Below are 19,158 nucleotides of genomic sequence, written 5' to 3'. Positions count from 1 at the left end.
CTGGAGAGGCCCAAATCAGAGTGGCAGGGAACCTGGAGGAAAGCCCTGCCTCACTTCCCCAGCCCCTCCCATGGCCAAAGTTTCAGAAAACCCCAAGGCTTGTCTACAGAACAGGTATCTTTTGGGCCATGTTCTGAACGCAGCACATTTTTACAATGTCAGAAGAAGCAAGAGCAAACGCGGTTTTGTTAATGATGCCAACCTCTCTTCTGACTATTTTTGTCTCTAGTCCCCATAGATACATGTCATTTAGTGCTGGGCAAGGAAAATTACTTCTTTATTTTAGCTTTTTGTTTTTCCCCCTACCTTTTCTGACAGCTCTTGGCTTCCTCTAAGTTATCAGGGACAACTTGCAAGTGTTGTTCTGGGTTCCACCGGGGAACTGTGGTTTCCTAGCAACAGCCAGGGCCTGCTGGGCCATTCTCTGAGTCACCAGCTCCAGGCAGCTCCTGATAAGCAGTGCGGGTTGCAGAGGAACCCTCTGTGGACCCCACATGGGAGCCTGCCTCACAGGGTGATGGGATCTATAAAGAATAGACCACAGATAGGACCTAAAGAATGCCATAAATAGAGGGCTCTTTAAACTAAATGGCTCTTGCTTTCTGACTGCTCCATGCATATAGAAGAGGGAAAAGGAAGAAGGAGAGAGATGAGGGCAAAGGCAGAAGGAAAGGGGGGCGGGGAGAAGAAATGTTTCCAACAAACATCCCTGAATGTCTGCATTCTCTGCAATGTATACTGTATACTTTAGTTATATACTGGAGGTGCAAAATCAAATAAAACGTAGTCTTTGACCGCAGGAAACTTGTAGTCTAATAGGGAAGACAGTTCCGTAAACTTAATTTGCATTCCTTCCTAATGGATGTCATATTCCAGTTTCCATGACAGAGTACAACTATAGGGCTTCATGAGACATAATAAGGCCTCTTTTAATTTTGCAACATTTTTATTTCCCTATAAAATCATCTTTACCATTAAGATTTTTAGATGTCTGAGGATTAAGTCATATACAGTATTGCTCTTACAATGGATTTAACCTCTCTGTCTTTGGTTATATCCCCTTATTCTTAATGCTATGTATGTGGTCCTTTCTAACTTTTTTGTAAGGTTTTCCGAGAGTTTGTCTCTTCTTTTTGGAATAGGTTCTTGGTAAATTTATCAATTTCACATTTCTTTCAAATGTATTGATTTCTGTTTTTGTTTTTATTGATTCTTTTCTATTGATTCTATTCTAAAGTTATATTTGTTCTTTATGTCCTCTTGAGTTGAAGCCATAATTGAATCCATTTATCTTCATTTTCTCGTGTATTAATAAAAGCACTTAAATCCGTGACTATCTCTGATTTCAGATTTGGCTGCTGCCATATGTCTTAATATGAGCTCTTGTTGAATGTCCTTATTTACTTTTGTCTGCTTGATCTATCACAGGGATTAAAGTCTACCTCTATGATTATGGTTCTTGTGGATTTCTCATATTTCTAAGAAGTTTTGATATATATATTTGATGCATGCTATTTAGCACTTAAAGTTTCAATGATTCCTTCATCTTTGTTATGGATTGTACCTATTAGCAATGGAAAAAGAAAAACCCTTTTTCATCTCATTTAATGGCCCAGGTCTGAATGCTACATCATCTGATATTAATTTTGTCACTCGTGATTTACTTTTACTGTCTGTACTATCCTTTACTTTAACATATTAATTTAGAAGTATGGCTTGTATTTTGACCTAGTAGAGCTTGGTTCTGGACCTATTTTCCCTCCAATTTATTTCCTGTTCTTTTCTTACTCAGCTCTATATCATAACGTGGTCCCTACAGACTGTCAGCTGACTTTCCACTGGGTTTGACTCCAGCTCCTTCTGAAAAAGCTTGTTCTACCCTCTCCCTTGTCTTTCTAATATTGAGTGGATAATAGTTTCCTGAGGTTGCTATCTCTGGGCTGCCTTGCTGTCCCCTGTTTAGCTTCCATACTCTTCAATCTCCTGTGTAACTGACTTCCTATATTAAATTCCCTTCATAGTAAATATTCAGAGGGGTTTTTGTTTTCCTGAGTTAACCCAGATATGTTCACCCGTTTTATGTGGATATTTAACCCATTCATTTTTGCAGCAAAGTCTGTGGGTTGATTGACTCAATATCAGTCTCAGACCCCCCTTTTCCTTGCCTTCTTCTAGTATAAAAGCCACAAAACCAGAAACTAAACCCTTTCAGCAAGCAAAATCATGTGATCCAATAGGACACATATAGAAGTCTACCAGGGATTTTTGCTTTCCAAGTAAGGATATTGCCGTCTCTTTCCTTACCCTTTCTTTTTCCTGCCTGGACCCTGGGTTTGATGGCTACAGCTTCAGCAGCCATTATGAGACTATGAGGAAAAGACAATTAGAAACACTGTGAACTGAGCCCTAAAACCCTTGAGTCACTCTTAAACCTATACCAGCTACCTCCTGACTTCCTATTGCATAAGGAAAAGAAAATGATTATTTGCTTAAACTACTAACAGAATTTTCTGTTAGCCTCAGCAGAATGCAATTTCTAACTCAGTATTTCCCAAAAGGACATAGTTGGAACCAGGGCCTGGTCAGTTAGTGTCCTTGGCCCCAGCTACTAAATGCCAGTAACACCATTCAAGTACTGTGCCAGTCAAAATCTCCTTCCAAACATTTCCAATGTCTTTGGAAGGGGTAGGGTTGTGCCCTTCCAAAAAGAAATAATGTGTATACACAGCAAACACAGTAAGTTTTATTTTTTTAAATATCATGTCAGAACTGCATAGACCCACTCTCTCCCTAGGAATTCATCAATCTACTAACAAAATCATTGTTGTAAGGACATAAGGTTAGATATCTGTTACACTTTCGGGGGAGTATGAAAGGTTTTAAAAATAAGGTACAAGAATAATGTAACAAACAACCATGTATCTACTGTTCAGAATTAACAGATGTTAACATCCTGCTGCTTTGCTTCAGATTTTTTTTTTTTAATAAAAGGAGCGAAATATTATAAAGCTGAAGTCCTTTATTTCAAACTACAATTTCAAAGCTCTCCTAGTCTTCTTCCCCAGGGGTAATGACTATCATGAGTTTGGCACATTTCCATTTAGTTCTTGTTTCCTACTGTTAATCACTGTCTTTGTAGACAGTTCCTAGTAAAGTGGGTGTGATTTTGAGTGCTTGTTAAGTGTGTATGAATCCTAGCAGGCTATTCATACCATTCTGGAATTTGCTCTTGTTCAAATTAACTTTATGTTTTTTCATATTTAGTTAAAACACAAATGTAGTTTGTTAATTTTAACTAATGTATAGTATTCAATTGTGTGAATTAATCAAGTTCATTTCTCTGTTAATATTTCCCTTGTGATAGACATTTAGATTGTTTCCGCTTTTTCACTATTACAAACAATGATGTCATTGGAGGAGTTCATGGGGAAGCACATTTAGAAGAGTTTCTTTAAGGTATATACTTAAAAGTCAAATTGCTGAGTACTCACATCTTCAACTTTGCTTCATATTACAAAATTCTCCAAAGTATTAGAACTAATTTAAAGTTCACCAAAAGACTAAGAGAGTTTCTGTTTCCTTATATGCTCACCAACATGTGGTATCATCAGACATATTAATCTTTGGTAATCAGATTGATGGATAAGAATTAACAGGTCTTTGTTATTTTAATTTTTGTTTTCCTGATTACTAGTTATATTGGGGGAGGGATGGGACGTTCGACTTTTATTTTCTTAAAATTGATGTAAATTGAAATTTTCCTTTATCTTTCTATCAGATAGTCTTTCTATTATTATTTCATGGGAGTTTTAAATTCTAATTGATTATAGGGATTTGGTAGGCTTAATTCATTCATTAAGCACCTACAATATGCCAGGCACTATTCTAAGCCTGGGGATAAAACAGTAAACAAAATAGACCAAACTTAAATGTTCACAGAGCCTCTATTTGCTCCCTCTTCCTTCACACTCTAAAGTTTTTATCTGAATAAGCTCCCTTTTTAGATCCAGGTTATTATCATTTTTAATATTTTTGCTAAATTTTATAACATTAACAGTAATCATTTATATACTAATATGAAATTTTATTGGTTTCATTTCTTATGATAAGTTCTGTGATGCACTGGCTTCCTCCAGTTTGAATTATTTATTTTGATTTCTTCCTTGAATTGCTATATGACTTTTTCAAGGAATTTTGCTCAGAAAAAGGAATATTTTATGAGTTCTTCAACACATGAGAATAGATTTTTCTGTTGCCCTCTCACATAAACCGTATAAGAAATTCTTAGGTAGTAACATTTCCTTCAAAGTTTTATATATGTTATTCCCTGACTTCCAGCAATTAGTATAGCTGATGCTCTTTTTTCCCTTTTCTAAATAATATGTTTTGGTTTGTTGTTTTTCCCTGAGTGCAAGAAGGAAGTTGTATTGGATCTGTCTTAGTAGGAGTCTATACACTAAGTTTACCTGATTCCTAGTAGGTCCTTTCAGTCTTCAGACTCAAATGTTTCTTGAGGTATGGATTTTTTTTTCTATTATTTCTTTGTTGTTACCACTTCTGTAGCTGCTCTCTCTTTTGGGTATTTTCACTATACTTAATTGGATCTGTTGGATTTATTCCCTGCCCATGTTTCCTTTACACGCATTATGGTTCTTGGAGTACGAAATGGCAACCCACTCCAGTAGTCTTGCCTAGAAAACACCATGGACAGAGGAGCCTGGTGGGCTATGGTCCTTGAGGTCGCAAAGAGTTGGACATGATTGAACATGTACCATTTCTGCAGTTGTTCTCTCTTTTTGGTATTTTCATTACACCTAAGTTGGATCTGTTGGATTTATACCCTGACCATGTTTCCTTTACATGCATTATGGTTAAGTTTATTTTCCTCTGCAATATAGGAGAATTTCTCAACATAATTGTCTAATTCACCAATTCAATTTACTGCAGGATTCAATTTTCTCTATGCTGCTTTTATTTAGAATTTTAATTTAAGAATTATATTGCTGATATTATGGCAATACTTCCTAGCCTCAGATTGTTCTGTTTTCCTAAATGCAGTGTCTTCTCTAATCCTGTACTGAAATATTAAAAAGAATTGGTGATTCAAAGATATCTACAAAAAAGTTTTTTCTTCTTCTGATTTCTTGGGATAAATTCATTTCAGAGAGGTCATCTCCTTGGATTGCTCTGACTGGCCTCTCTTCTTTGAACAATTTAAATAGTATTGAATAATTTCTCAAGCCCAGCCCAATCCTTTTTCCCTATTTACCCATCCTTGCAGCTCCTTGATTGCCCCATGTTTTCTTTCAGTTTGCCTTCAGATCTTTGCATAGGATGCAAAGCCTCTGAATGAAACTCTCATTCCAGAATAATGCCTGGCACATAACAGTGCTCAACAAAAATTTGTTAACAAATAAATGTCTACATTTTTCCTGTTTGGGAATTTGAAAAGTGGCTTATCAGAAACTGGACAGGTCTGTATTTTAACTGTTTCATTTCAGACAAAGGAGAAAGGGAAAACTTCATATTTTTATGGCTTTTTCCCCTAAGATTGGCAACCTAGATTGTACCCAGAAGTTAGCAAAGAGTACATGCAAGAAACTTTGCCTGCTTAGCCCATTGTACTTATGGGATGCCCTTCTGTGTTTGCTGTGGCCCCCCAAACCAGCCCCTTCTCAGATTGGCACAGCTCTCCTTAGCGCAAACCTGCTGGGATAATGCCTCCATTTTATTTGGCATGGCCGCTCATGGCAAGGATGGAGTCAAGGTCAACTTCCCAAGGTCATTGGTAGGGCTCTCATGTGTCCCACATTTGCTTGAGCACCTGTTGTCTGAGCTTGGAGATCATCTGAGGCTCTTCTAAGGGAATCTACCCACATTTTTTTTTTTTTTTACCCACATAGTTTTAAATGAGTCTTTTCTTCATATGCACAGGAGTCAGTACTCCCCTAAATCCATTTTTTAAATAAAATCTTCAATCAAGCTTGCATTAGTTTCCTAAGGCTGTCATAGCAAATTGCCACAACCTGGATGACATAAAACAGTAGAAATTTATTCTCTTACAGCTCTGGAGGCTGGAAGTCCAAAATTAAGATTTTGACAGGGCCATGCTCCGTCACAAGGTTCTATGGGAGAATCTTTCCTTGCGTCTCTCTAGCTTCCAGTGGTTGCCAGCAGTTCTTGGCACTCCTGCACCACTCCAATCTCTGCCTCCCTTGTTACATGGCCTTCGTTTCCGTGTATCTCTTCCAAATATCCCTCTTCTTATAAGTATACCAACTGTTGGATTAGAGTCCACCCTAATCCAGTATGACCTCATCTTAGCTTGATTATATTTTCAAAGACCCTATTTTCAAATACAGTCATGTCATAGACACTGGGAGTTAGAACTTGAACATATTATTTGGGGGAGACACAACTCAAGTCACTACAAAGGTTTTAAGACAATTCATAAAATAACAATTTTTCATTACTAAATAGTAAGACCCTAAATCTAGTTTCATTAGGGGAAACATAGCCCAAAACCACCTGCCCTGGCCAGACATGACAGTGGCCACTTGCATGAGTTATCTTACAACAGGAAGTCCTGGTAAGAAATAAGGATCAAACAAGCTACCACCAACTGGAAGAATTCAGGAAAGATCAAAAGGGGAGAAGAGACTCCAGCCCATGTGCCCCACCAGCCTCCCAAGATCCTTCTACCTGGAATCCATCTTGACAGAGCAATGCGCATACCCCCAGGAAGGACCCTGAGTCAGAGTGATTGGCCAGAGACACCCTGGAAACTAAACCCAGCACCACAGAACCCAAGACTGCGAGCCACGTAGCAGAGCAGTCCCCCTGGTTTCCCTTACACTGCTCTTCTCCACCAGGGCACCCCTCCCAATAAAGTCTCTGTTTTTTTTTCAGCTCATGTGTCTCCTCAGACAATTCATTTCCAAGTATTAGACAGGAGCCCTCTCTCCAGCTCTGGAAGGGATCTGCCTTCCTGCAACAGTTTTATGTGAAACTATATCTTACAGAAATGTCATTAAAATTTCTGGCCTCCAGTTGCACCATTTTTCTAACTCTGCTGCACATGTTCTCTAATATTTATTGGACCATTTCAAATGGAAATGGGGTGAAAAGACAGAGAGGTAAATGTGTGGATCCAAATCTTAGTGAAATAGTGTATACAAACTTTATGAAGATTCACTTAATGACAAATATTAAAGTGGGATTAACAGTGGGCACTAGGAAAGAAAAATGGTGCCATCCAGTCATTAAGGAAACACAGGTAAAATGATTGATGATGTCCAAAATCTCTGCCCTGAGATTTTCCTAAGCAACAGCTCAAGGCACACAGCTTCCCTCCACTGAAGGATAGTTTTCTTCAGAACTTGCTTAGGTGCCTAGCTTAGAAAGTATCTAAGGGTGTTTCTCAAAATTTTTCTAATGTCAATAAGAATGGAAAGATACTGTGCAGTGACATTTTCTCATTCTCCTGCCAAAGGGAGGAGGGAGGCCTCAAGCACAGGTTGAACTTTAGGAGCACTGGAGAGGGGACAGCATGGATGAAGTAGGCTGCCAGAGGTGAGGACAGAGCGGGCAGCACGTCTCTGTGGCCACACCTGACCAGGCACTGTCCATGGACTAATTCACTTAGTCCTCACATGAGCCTGCAAGACGAGTGATATTAGTTCTTCTTTTTTTTTTTTAACAGATGAGGGACCAGGTTCAAACAGATTAATTCCTCTCACATTTATATAACAGTTAAGTGGCAGAAGCAAGGGGAAAAGGGTGACTTGCTAAGGCAGAAGGAAATGCTGGGCTGAAGAGTGAGACAGGGGTCCCATACCTTAGACACATCTTTGAAATCAGACATGCTTCCTCTGGTCTTGCTCTGCAAGTATCAACCAATGAACAACTCTGTAGTTACCTTCTCTGAGCCTTAGTCAAGTCATCTGCAAAATGGGAATAACACCCACATTGATGGGGTTAAGTGAGATGAGATCTGTGATACCTGTTTCAGAACATTAGTTCTCTTTACCCACGTTTCCCAACCTAGGAGGGAAAAAGTCCCCCAGGGAATCCTGACCTACCAAGCTTTGTTGCATGAATAATACTTTTTCCTTTCATACTCAAAGTACTTTCGTATGCATTATCCTAGTCAGTTCTGGTTAGGAAAGTCTAACACCCACTCCACTGTTCCTGGCAGATGAAGAAATAGTCTCGGAAGCATTGAGAAATCACCCCAAGGTCACAAGCTCTTGCTGGAACTGGGCTCCAGATCACCTGACTTCTGGTTATAGCTACAACTAAGAGAGCAGTCCTGAAGCATCGCACTTGCTGAATTACAAAGTACTGTAGCTGTACATCAAAGCCAAAAGCTGTAACAAGCTGCTGCGACAGCAACTTTGGGTTGAGTTTCTATTGACCTGTTAGCTGTCCACCCTGACTGAGGCATCAGCTATCTCACCTGCTCTGTGTACGATGTGAGACTTCAATAAAGACCTAGGTGGGGGCCATCCATCAGTGTCACCTGCCCTGTCTGGAGGCTCTCTAGGAGACAGGAGTGGCGGGGGAGCAACTCTGCCCACAAACTTATGTTCTGGGAAGCAGGCTATTGTAACATTTGAATTGCCACTCCACGGGGACTCAGCCACCTAACACCACCTCTCAGATAGAAGGAAATAGAAATGAAACCCCTATCCCCTTAATCCTGTAAGTAAAACAAAGAATGAATGTAAATTAATATAACTAATGTGGAATAAATCAATAATTATCTATCATTATTTTCCTTCTACTGTCAGATTTCTTCATCAACTAAATCTCTCTCTCTCTCTCTCACACACACACACACACACACACACACACAGAGTCTACCTCAGGTTCAAGTTTGCTGGTGTACATTTATCTTGGCTTTCACAGAAAACAAGGCAAATGTTAAATCCTTCTTCTCATTTGGATCCAAATCAATATTTTTTGAGAGCCTTAATACTCGGAGACAAGCTCCAGAGTAATGCTCAGTTAAAATGCTGCACAACCAGCCTCATTTCCCTCGCAATGTCTTAAGCTCCTGATTGTTAAACCTTCTGTGATGGGAATCCTTTCCTTACTATTCCCCGCATGTGCAGGCTGCACAATTAGCTGCTCCAACATGAGCCACGCTTTATGCCAAGGTGATCTCAGGCTACTGCCACATTACACAGACTTTGCCTATCGGGGGAATAAATCTCAATGACCCTAAAATCTCTCCCTCATAATCAGTTTTCTTTCCTATAACTGCATCTCTCTGAGGACTGTCTGGAGTTTTACTGCAACAAATAAGTTAATATAGGAGAGGAAACAGATGGGCTTGACTGCATTCTGGGATTTTTATAAAGCAACTCATTTTGGAAAGTGTAAGTAAGCTTTTGTCTACAAATCCCCCAAAGGCATGAATAAAGAATGGGAATTTGGGTCCCAAAATAACAAGAAGGGACAATAATTATGGTACCAACCCACAAGTGGTCTGAGAATTCAATCAGGAGCGCTGAGGTTCCAAACACTAATCCCAGATGGGCACTAACTCACTTCATGGTCTTCAACACATCAGTGAAATCTCCACACTGGGTTGGAGTTTTCATCTGTGACACAGGTTTGATATTACAAACATCTATTCAAAGTGAACATGATACTTTTTACTAGCCACTAGAGAATTTTGTGCCTTGTGTCAAAGAAAAGTTTGAGGCTCAGTTTAATTTAAAAATAACAAATTGTCATCAACGGACTACTTCCATGACTCAGGATTATCATAAAGGTGGCACACTGGGAGTGAATTGTGGATTAGACAGGAGAGGAAAAATTCCAAAAATACCCAGACCACTCTGTCTTTTCTGAGAACTACTGAGGCCCATGATGGGCCTCTACATGACTGTACCAGCTAACCATTCTGCCCCTACACCCCATGTCATACAGACTTGGTATCTGACCAAAGGGAACCTCTCCTGAGACTGAAATGGGGTAACTGGATTCTATCTCCTAGAAATTTGGAATTAAAAGTCAGTGGACCCTGGGACTTCCCTGGTGGTCCAGTGGTTAAGGCTCTGAGCTTTCAATGCAGCAGGGGTGGGTTCAATCACTGGTTGGGGAAATAAGATCCCATATGTGGCACAGAAAAAAAAAAAAGACAATTGGCCTCATCATACATTGTTAGTTGGGATGCAAAATGATGAAGCCACTGTGGAAAATAGTATGGCAGTTCCTCAGAAAGTTAAACATAGAATTATCATATGACCTAGCAATTCTGCTCCTACGTGGAGAATTGAATATACGTACTTGCAAAACCTTGTACACTAATGTTCATAGCAGCATTATTGGTAATAGCTAAAAAGTGGTAACAACTCAAATGCCCATCAATTGATGGGTGGATAAACAAATGTGATATTTCCATATATTAGAATACTATTTAGCCATAAAAGTAAGTGGCAGTACTCTTAAATGCTACAACAAGGATCAACATTAAAAACATTATGCTAAGTGAAAGAAGTCAGACACAAAGGTCATATGTTATTGCATTTATATAAAATGTTCAGAATAGGCAAAGAGACAGGAAGTAAATTAGTGGTTACCAGAGAATGGGGGGATGGGATATTTGGGACAAGATGCTAAGAGAAACAGGGTTTCCTTTGGGGTGAAGGAAATGTTCAGGAATTAGGTAGTGGTAATGACTAGACAACATAATGAATATACTGAAAACCACAGACGTGAACACTTTAAATGGTGACTGTTACATTATGTGATGTGCATTTTAATTTTTAAAAATACTATATTAAAAATAAGCATTGGGATTAAGTCAGATAGGTATGGGCTGTGGTCTGGAAACTTTCTATAACTCGGAGACTGAGGGTACCATTCATGGGGATTTATAGTGAGCCAAACACAAGCTCAACAGAGAAAGCTAATCTGCAAGGGAAACAGAAGGAGCAGATACTCCAACAGTAGAAATGAGGTGACTGGAAGCCCCTGGAGTGAGAGGCTCTCCAAGTCCTAGTGTGGATCTGTGCAAGACCCAGATGAATAGCCTGACCTTGGGAGATATCCCTGCACCTATTTCATAGGCCCCCACTTTTTCTTCTTTAAATTGAAGAAAGTAGGAAAAACCACTACACCATTCAGGTATGACCTAAACCAAATCCCTTATGATTATACAGTGGAAGTGACAAAATAGATTCAAGGGATTAGATCTGATAGACACAAGTGCCTGAAGAACTATGGACAGAAGTTTGTGACATTGTACAGAAGGCGGTGATCAAAACCATCCTCAAGAAAAAGAATTACAAAAAGACAAAATGGTTGTCTGATGAGGGCTTACAAATAGTTGAGAAAAGAGGAAAAGCGAAAGGCAAAGGAGAAAAGGAAAGATATACCCATCCGAATGTAGAGTTCCAAAGAATACTAGGAGAGAGAAGAAACCCTTCCTCAGTGATCAATGCAAAGAAATAGAGGAAAATAACAGAATGGGAAAGACTAGAGATCTCTTCAAGAAAATTAGAGATACCAAGGGAACATTTCATGCAAAGATGGGCACAATAAAGGACAGAAATGGTATGGACCTAACAGAAGCAGAAGATACTAATAAGAGGTGGCAAGAATACACAGAAGAACCATGCAAAAGATATCTTAATGACCCAAATAACCACGATGGTGTGATCACTCACCTAGAGCCAGACATCTTAGAGTGTGAATTCAAGTGGGCCTTAGGAAGCATCACTACAAACAAAGCTAGTGGAGCTGTTGCAATTCCAGCTGAGCTATTTCAAATCCTAAAAGATGATGCTGTTAAAGCGCTGTACTCAATACGCCAGCAAATTTGGAAAACTAGCAATGGCCACAGGACTGGAAAAGTTCAGTTTTCATTACAGTCCCAAAGAAGGGCAATGCCAAAGAATGTTCAAATTACCACACAATTGTACTCATTTCACATTCTAGTAAAGTAATGCTCAACATTCTCCAAGCTAGGCTTCAACAGTATGTGAACTGAGAATTTCCAGATGTTCAAATTGGATTTAGACAAGGCAGAGGAGCCAGAGATCAAATTGCCAACATCCATTGGATCATAGAAAAAGCAAGAGAATTCCAGAAAAACATCTACTTCTGCTTCATTGACTATGCTAAAACCTTTGACTGTGTAGATCACAATAAACTATTAAAAATTCTTCAAGAGATGGGAATATCAGACCATCTGACCTGACTCCTAATAAATCTGTATGCAGGCAAGAAGCAACAGTTAGAACCAGACATGGAACAACAGACTGGTTCCACATTGGGAAAGGAGTACGTCAAGGCTGTATATTGTCACCCTGCTTATTTAACTTATATGCAGAGTACATCACACACAAAATGCTGGGCTGGATGAAGCACAAGCTGGAATCAAGATTGCCAGGAGAAATATCAATAACCTCAGATATGGAGATGACATCAAACTTATGGCAGAAAGCAAAGAGGAACTAAAGTGCCTCTTGATGAAAGTGAAATGGGAGAGTGAAAAAGCTGGCTTAAAACTCAACATTCATGGATGTATGGATGTGAGAGTTGGACCATAAAGAAGGCTGAGTGCTAAAGAATTGATGCTTTTGAACTGTGGTGTTGGAGAAGATTCTTGGGAGTCCGTTGGACTGCAAGGAGATCAAACCAGTCAATTCTAAAGGAAATCAATCCTGAATATTCACTGGAAGGACTGATGCTGAAGCTGAAGCTCCAATACTTTCGCCACCTGATGCAAAGAGCTGACTCATTAGAAAAGACCCTGATGCTGAGAAAGATTGAAGGCGGGAGGAGAAGGGGACATCAGAGGACAAGATGATTGGATGGCATTACTGCCTCAATGGACATGAGTTTGAGCAAGCTCGGGAGTTAGTGAAGGACAGGGAAGCCTGGAGTGCTGCAGTACATGAAGTAGCAAAGAGTTGGACATGGTCAAACGACTAAATAACAAAACTTTACATCGAGCTTGTTTGAGAGGACTTCTGTTACTTAGAACTGAACAATACCATCCAAGACAAAGCAAATGGCATGCATGCTAAGTTGCTTAAGTCTTTCTGACTCTTTGCGACCCCATGGAGTGTAACATGGTAGAATCCTCTGTCGATGGGATTCTCCAGGCGAGAATACTGGAGTGGGTTGCCATTTCCTCCTCCAGGGGATCCTCCCTACCCAGGGACTGAACCCACATCTCTTATGTCTCCCGCATTATCAGGCAGGTTCTTTAACACTAGCGCCACCTGAGAAGCCCAAGTAAATGACAACACGGTACAGTATTCCCAAAGTTTTTGGCACCAAGGCCCAACTTTGTGGAAGACAATTTTTCCATGCACCAGGGTGGGGAAGATGTTGTTGAAATGATTAAAGTGCATTACATTTATTGTGCCTTTTATTTCTATTATTATATCAGCTCTATCTCAGATCATCAGGCACTAGATTCCGGAGTTTGGGGGTGAAAGCATTCATCCCTCTCCCTACCCCACCAAGATGTTAAAATCACTTCCAGTTTCTCAGACACCCATGTGAAAATAGAAATACCATGAAGTACAAAGTACCCGACTCTACTTGAAGAAAGGGAAGCTCACTTTCACTTGGTCAGCACACTTTCATTTAAAAAGCTCTGAGGCCCAAACATAGCAGGAGCTTAGAGGAACATACGTCTAACCCAAGGGGTAGGGGGTATGAAAGACACAGCAAATATTAGTCTCACCTGACTCCTCAGTCAGGGCTTGAAGAAAGTCCCACTTCAGGGCAACTACAAACTGCCCAGAGAACCCTTCTCAAGTTTTCTCCCTCTACCCAACTTTCATGAGGGTATCCTTGTTTCCCACTGAAGGCCTAAATGGTAAATGTTGGGAAGGACGTTGGTCAAGTCTAGTAGAGAGGATTGGGCCATTCCCATGTCTGTCTTTTTAAAAAATCTACCTATTTTAGCTTTTCTCCTAAAGTATAAAGTAATGTGATATATGAGAGGAGACAGGCTTGTTGAACACCCTTTCTAATAGCATCCATGAAAATTAACTTTCATTGATTTGCTATTAAAATTCTACATCCATAACTACTTTGTATAATGATTTACTCGGTAAGGCTGATTTTGAGTCATGAGCTGGCAGGTGCATAGGTACATTTATAACAGAGAATTCAATCCTTTTAAGGATGCCAGAGATGCCTAAACTCAGCATCACTATTCACCTCAAGGCTCCTGAAGATTGGAATCTCAACATCTTCCAGAGATGCGGTTTACGGAAACTAGACTTGCAAAATCAGAATGTTGCCTGTGAGGTCATTGGACCTTGGCCTAAATCTAATTTGAATAATTACATTTCATTCCATCTTGAGTCAGTAGAGGCCCCTGATTAATAATCAGCATTTGCTACATGCCAGTGAAGTGTTTGCTGCTATATATAGACAGAGTTAACAATCTAATTAACTATAGGAACTGGCAAGATGAAAAGTCCATTCAGGGAGAAAGATAGATGACAGTATTTTTAAGGTCTGTGAGCACTGAGCTGTCCCTGACCCTAATCCATTAGCAGTTATTGTCAAAGGTCACTCTGTTAGCCCTCATTTTTAAAACCTCCTTCCAAAAGCTGTCACCTTTTCTTCCTGAGGGCAGGCATTTCAGCAATAAATATTCCGTAATGATCCGATAGAACCTTGAGGTGCCTAAGGATAAAACGTGACTGGAGAAGCATATGTCACTGTCATTCTAACACTTCTAGACACTGATAGTTCATAGCCCTTGGACTTGGTGTTCTCATCGTTGTTGTTCGGTAGCTCAGTCATGTCCAGCTCTTTGCAGCCTCATGGACTGCAACACGCTAGGCTTCCCTGGCCTTCTCTATCTCCCAGAGTTTGTTCAAACTCATGTCCATTGAGTCGGTGATGCCATCCAACATCTCATCTTCTGGCGCCCCCTTCTCCTCCTGCCGTCATTCTTCCCTGGCATCAGGATCTTTTCCAATGAGTCGGCTCTTTGCACCAAGTGGCCAAAATATTGGCGCTTCAGGGCCCAACCTCTGGTGGCCAGGCAGGGACAATTCTGCCATTGCTTTTTTCATATCAGTGCTTGCCTCTCATGGAGTTTCTTTCTTCTACCCAGTTGTAATGAAGTAAAATCCAGCACAGGACAAACCTCCTGGAAAAAGAGTGTGTTCTAGAGCCTTCCCCTGGTGGTCCAGTGGTTAAGACTCAGCCTTTCAATGCAGGGGACACAAATTGGACCCCTGGTAGAGAAACTAAGATTCCCACATACCTTGGGGCTACTGAGCCCATGCGCCAACTAGGGAGGCGGAGCCACATAACTAGAGAGAACCCCTATGCTGCAATCATAGAGCCCACGTGCTCCAGAGCCTTCTCACCACAAGGAAGAGTCCCCAGAACACAATGAAAGATCCTGTGTGCTGCAACAAAGATCTGACACAGCCACAGAAAAATAAATAACTTTTTAAAGAGTGTTTCTATTAAGTGATTTATAATCTAAAGTTCACAATCTGATTTCCATCTGAGAGTATCTGAATTTGGCCTACTACGTGATTAAAATGAGCATTTTGCCAAGAGTAGGATTCCCATCCTTTTTTTTTTTCTTTCATGTTTCATTTGCAGTAATGTGCCTCCTTTTCCCCGTCTTGCTTCCCAACAAAGGATGCCTGAGCCCTAGGTACCAAGCCAATAAGCTGCGGCTTCACAATTAAGTCAATCCCTGGCCTTTGTAGAATGTTTTAAAACTAGAGTCTTGGTTTTTCACAAAATAACCAAATGCATATATCACCCCAGTGTCTGTGAGCCCAGGGCCTGGGGTCCATCTTCACCTTTGACCTTAGACTATCATTCTCTCCTTTCTTATTATCAGACCTCTTTACTGAGCGATACACGTGTGGGGCATTGGGCCCCTGCCTTCACTGCTGTGTCAAATGCCCCCAGTGGTGTCCTAATGACAAAATCTCACTTCCATGGCTTTATGGAAGCACCTGCTACCAGTGAGCACCTTTTGCATTCTTATAATTCTCTCCTCCCTTGGTTCAAGTAACATTCTTTTGATTTCCATTAATTTTGGTGATAGGGCTGCCAGATTTAGCAAATAAAACTACAGGATATCCAGTTAACTTTGGTTTCAGGTAAATATGCATGGGATGTATTTATACTGAACTGCTATTTGGTGGTTGACTGAAATTTGAACTTTACTGTGGGTCCTGTATTTTATCTGACAACACTACATGGTGATATTTCTTTGCTTTTTTCCATCCAGGATTTAGTCTTTGTTCCTATCATTTCTTTTATGTTCACTTGCCCCTCAAGGAAGGTATCTATTCTATCAGGCTCAACCATCATATCACTTCTAGATTACCTCTCTCTTTCCTCTGAACTCCTTAAACACATTTGGCAATTTGATATGCTTCCCTGTCACATACATCTCTTCTGTTGTCTTAAACTATTATTTGAATCTTTCATGTGTTCATTATTTACTGCTTATATGATTTTAGATTCCTAGAGGTCAGAATTCTTCTTTGTATACCAAGGCCTGCAGCATAGCTTCCATGGGTAGACTTGTCAACAAATGTATAAAATTCCCAGCCTTTGGCCTCTCCTCATCAAACTAACCCCTTACTGGGACTTCCCTAATGGTCCAATGGTTAGGATGCCACACTTCCAATGCAAAGAGTGCAGCTTCAATAGCTGGTCAGGAAACTAAGATCCCACATGCTGATCGATGCAGCCAGGAAAATTAAAAAATAAAATAAATAACCCCTTTCCTTTCTATACAATGCTGCCTGGAAATCCTGCCATTATATTCCCTCAGTCCTTTCACTCCCCTTGGGTGTTGCACCTCTTCATAATCCCAGCTCCCCTCCCCTTCCTCGCTCTGAGCTGATGGCCTTTCTTCCTACCTCGCTGGGATAATAGAAACCTTCAGAGAATACTTGCACAGGCTCTCATTTGTGCGACAAGCAACCTACCAGTGTCTGTCCCCACACATTCTGCCTTCCCCCTGTGACAATGACTCTGTTCTGTGCTCCTTTCCCAAACAAACCTCTCCCTTTTTCAGTGGATCTCACCTCCCTCCTCCCCAACTCAAGGACATCACTGTAGCAATTTTCTCTTCTCTCCTTAACACAGTCAATGTTCTCCTTTCTGTATGACTGTTACCATTAACTTGCACTAGGATTTCACTTCTTAGTGTAATAAGTAAACAGACAAACCAACCTCTGCATCCCTTGACATCAAATTACTCTCCAGCTGCCACACTAGTTTTTGCCCGCTGTAGAGCAAAATTCCTCCAAAGGGCCTGTATTTTCTGTCTCCAGTTCCCCTCCTACTATTTTCTCCTAAAGCCACTGTAATCAGGATTTGGTCTCACCCACATCTGAGCTGGTCTTCTCAGGTGGCACTGTGCTGTTCTTTGTCGCTCAGTCATGTCCAACTCTTTACGACCCCATGGACTCTAGTCTGCCAGGCTCCTCTGTCCATGGGGATTCTCCAGGCAAGAATACTGGAGTGGGTTGCCGTGCCCTCCTCCAGAGGACCTTCTCAACCCAGGGATCAAACCCAAGTCTTTCTCATTGCAGGCAGATTCTTTACCATCTGAGCCACCAGGGAAGCCCAAGAATACTGCAGTGGGTAACCTATCCCTTCTCCAGGGGAACTTCCTGACCCAGAAATCAAATCGGGGTCTCTTGCATTGGCAGGCAGATTCTTTACCCGCTGAGTTATCAGGGAAGCATGAGTGGTAAAGAATCTGACTGCCGGTGCAGGAGACATGAGAGACGTAGGTTCTCCATCATTCAGGTAGTAATGGCGGTTGCTGTTTCCTGCTTGCCATCTCCCGCACACACAGTGGGGTGTTGCTCCAGGAACTTGCTTCAGGTATGTGAGATTCCCTGCATCCAGTGAACCAAAAGTGTCTCTGCCACTGACCCTGAGCTGTTTTTTCTGTCTTGAGGTTGGGCAACTGCAATGCATACAGGCCTGTAGGGTGTAACCCACAGGCTGCCATAAGTATTGCAAACTAGGTGTCTTCAAACAACAGAAATGTGTTCTACAACACTTCTGAAGACTAGAAGTCTGAAACCAAGGTGCTAGCAGGGCCATGCTCCCTCTGAAGGCCCTAAGACTCTTTCCTTGCCTCCTACTAGCTTCTGGTGTTTTGCTGCAATCCTTAGCATTCCGTGGCTTGTAGAAACATCACTCCAATCTCTGCCTCCATCATCACACGGCATTCTCCCTACATGTCTGTGTGTTTGTGTTTAAATTCTCTCTTCTAATAAGGACACAAGTCATTGGAGTAGGGCTCACTCTATCCTTCAATGACCTCATCATAACTTGATTACCTCTGCAAAGACCGTATATCCAATTTAGACAACTTTTGCAGGTACCGAGGGTTAAGACTTGAACATCTTTTAGGGGATACAGTTCAACCCACAGTAGTATTTAAAGGGCCTAGAAACATCTTTCAAAGAGCATGCCAGGGAGGTAGTTAACATCGTTGGAAAGTGTGCATGCCCAAAGACAGTCCAGCTGTGCATGGACCAGACACCGGGCAGAGTTTCTCTTGCAACTGACAAACACAAAACCTACCGGCATGAAATCGTCACCGCAGCAGAGAAGGCTTTGGCAAAATGCCCTCGTTTCTCTGAGAGGCAGATTGATTCATAAAGTAATCTACCTTAATCAGCATTATATAATCCCGCAAAAGGACGTGCCGTGAAAGCAATGATGCACCCCGGGCAGCGCTCAAGGAGGACTCCCGCCCCACATTGTCATGCGGCGCCACTGCGAAGCTGGCACACCTTTCAGCTCGCTCTGCCTCTAGCACCTCGGCCGGCAACTAACCCAGTTTAGTCAGACCTTCCAATGTTAAGGAAGCTTCTAAAAAAAAAAAAAAGGAAGCTTCTATATTTAGACCGTGTTCCCTGCCTGAGGATGAAGTGTACTGGCTGCAGGGTCACACCTTAACACAGCTCTGCTCCTGTCCTCTACGCTCGCTGGCGGAACCGGCAGCCTGCCCTGGCATGTGGACTGAAGGTACTTTTGGAGCTAGAGAGACCCCCAGAAACTCATTTAATTCCACTCTTTATCTGAACAGCTTCCACATGCAGACTTTGGATCTCCTACCTGGGTTTGAATCAGAGTCCCAACAATCCCTAGCTGTGAGCC

At 41.2% G+C, this 19,158-nt stretch overlaps 1 long non-coding RNA gene across 1 annotated transcript in view; it reads right to left on the bottom strand.

Annotated features, from left to right (window-relative positions):
• LOC122705368 overlaps positions 1–18,790 on the bottom strand; it is a 45,178-nt gene extending 26,388 nt beyond the window's left edge. The window contains exon 1 of the long non-coding RNA XR_006344087.1: positions 18,580–18,790. This is a non-coding gene — a long non-coding RNA (uncharacterized LOC122705368). The remainder of the gene's footprint in view (positions 1–18,579) is intronic.
• Positions 18,791–19,158: the final 368 nt, after the last annotated feature.

The sequence above is a fragment of the Cervus elaphus genome, chromosome 12, assembly GCF_910594005.1.
Source record: "Cervus elaphus chromosome 12, mCerEla1.1, whole genome shotgun sequence".
NCBI classification, from domain to species: Eukaryota; Metazoa; Chordata; class Mammalia; order Artiodactyla; family Cervidae; genus Cervus; species Cervus elaphus.
This window is presented reverse-complemented; position numbering and strand designations above follow the sequence as displayed.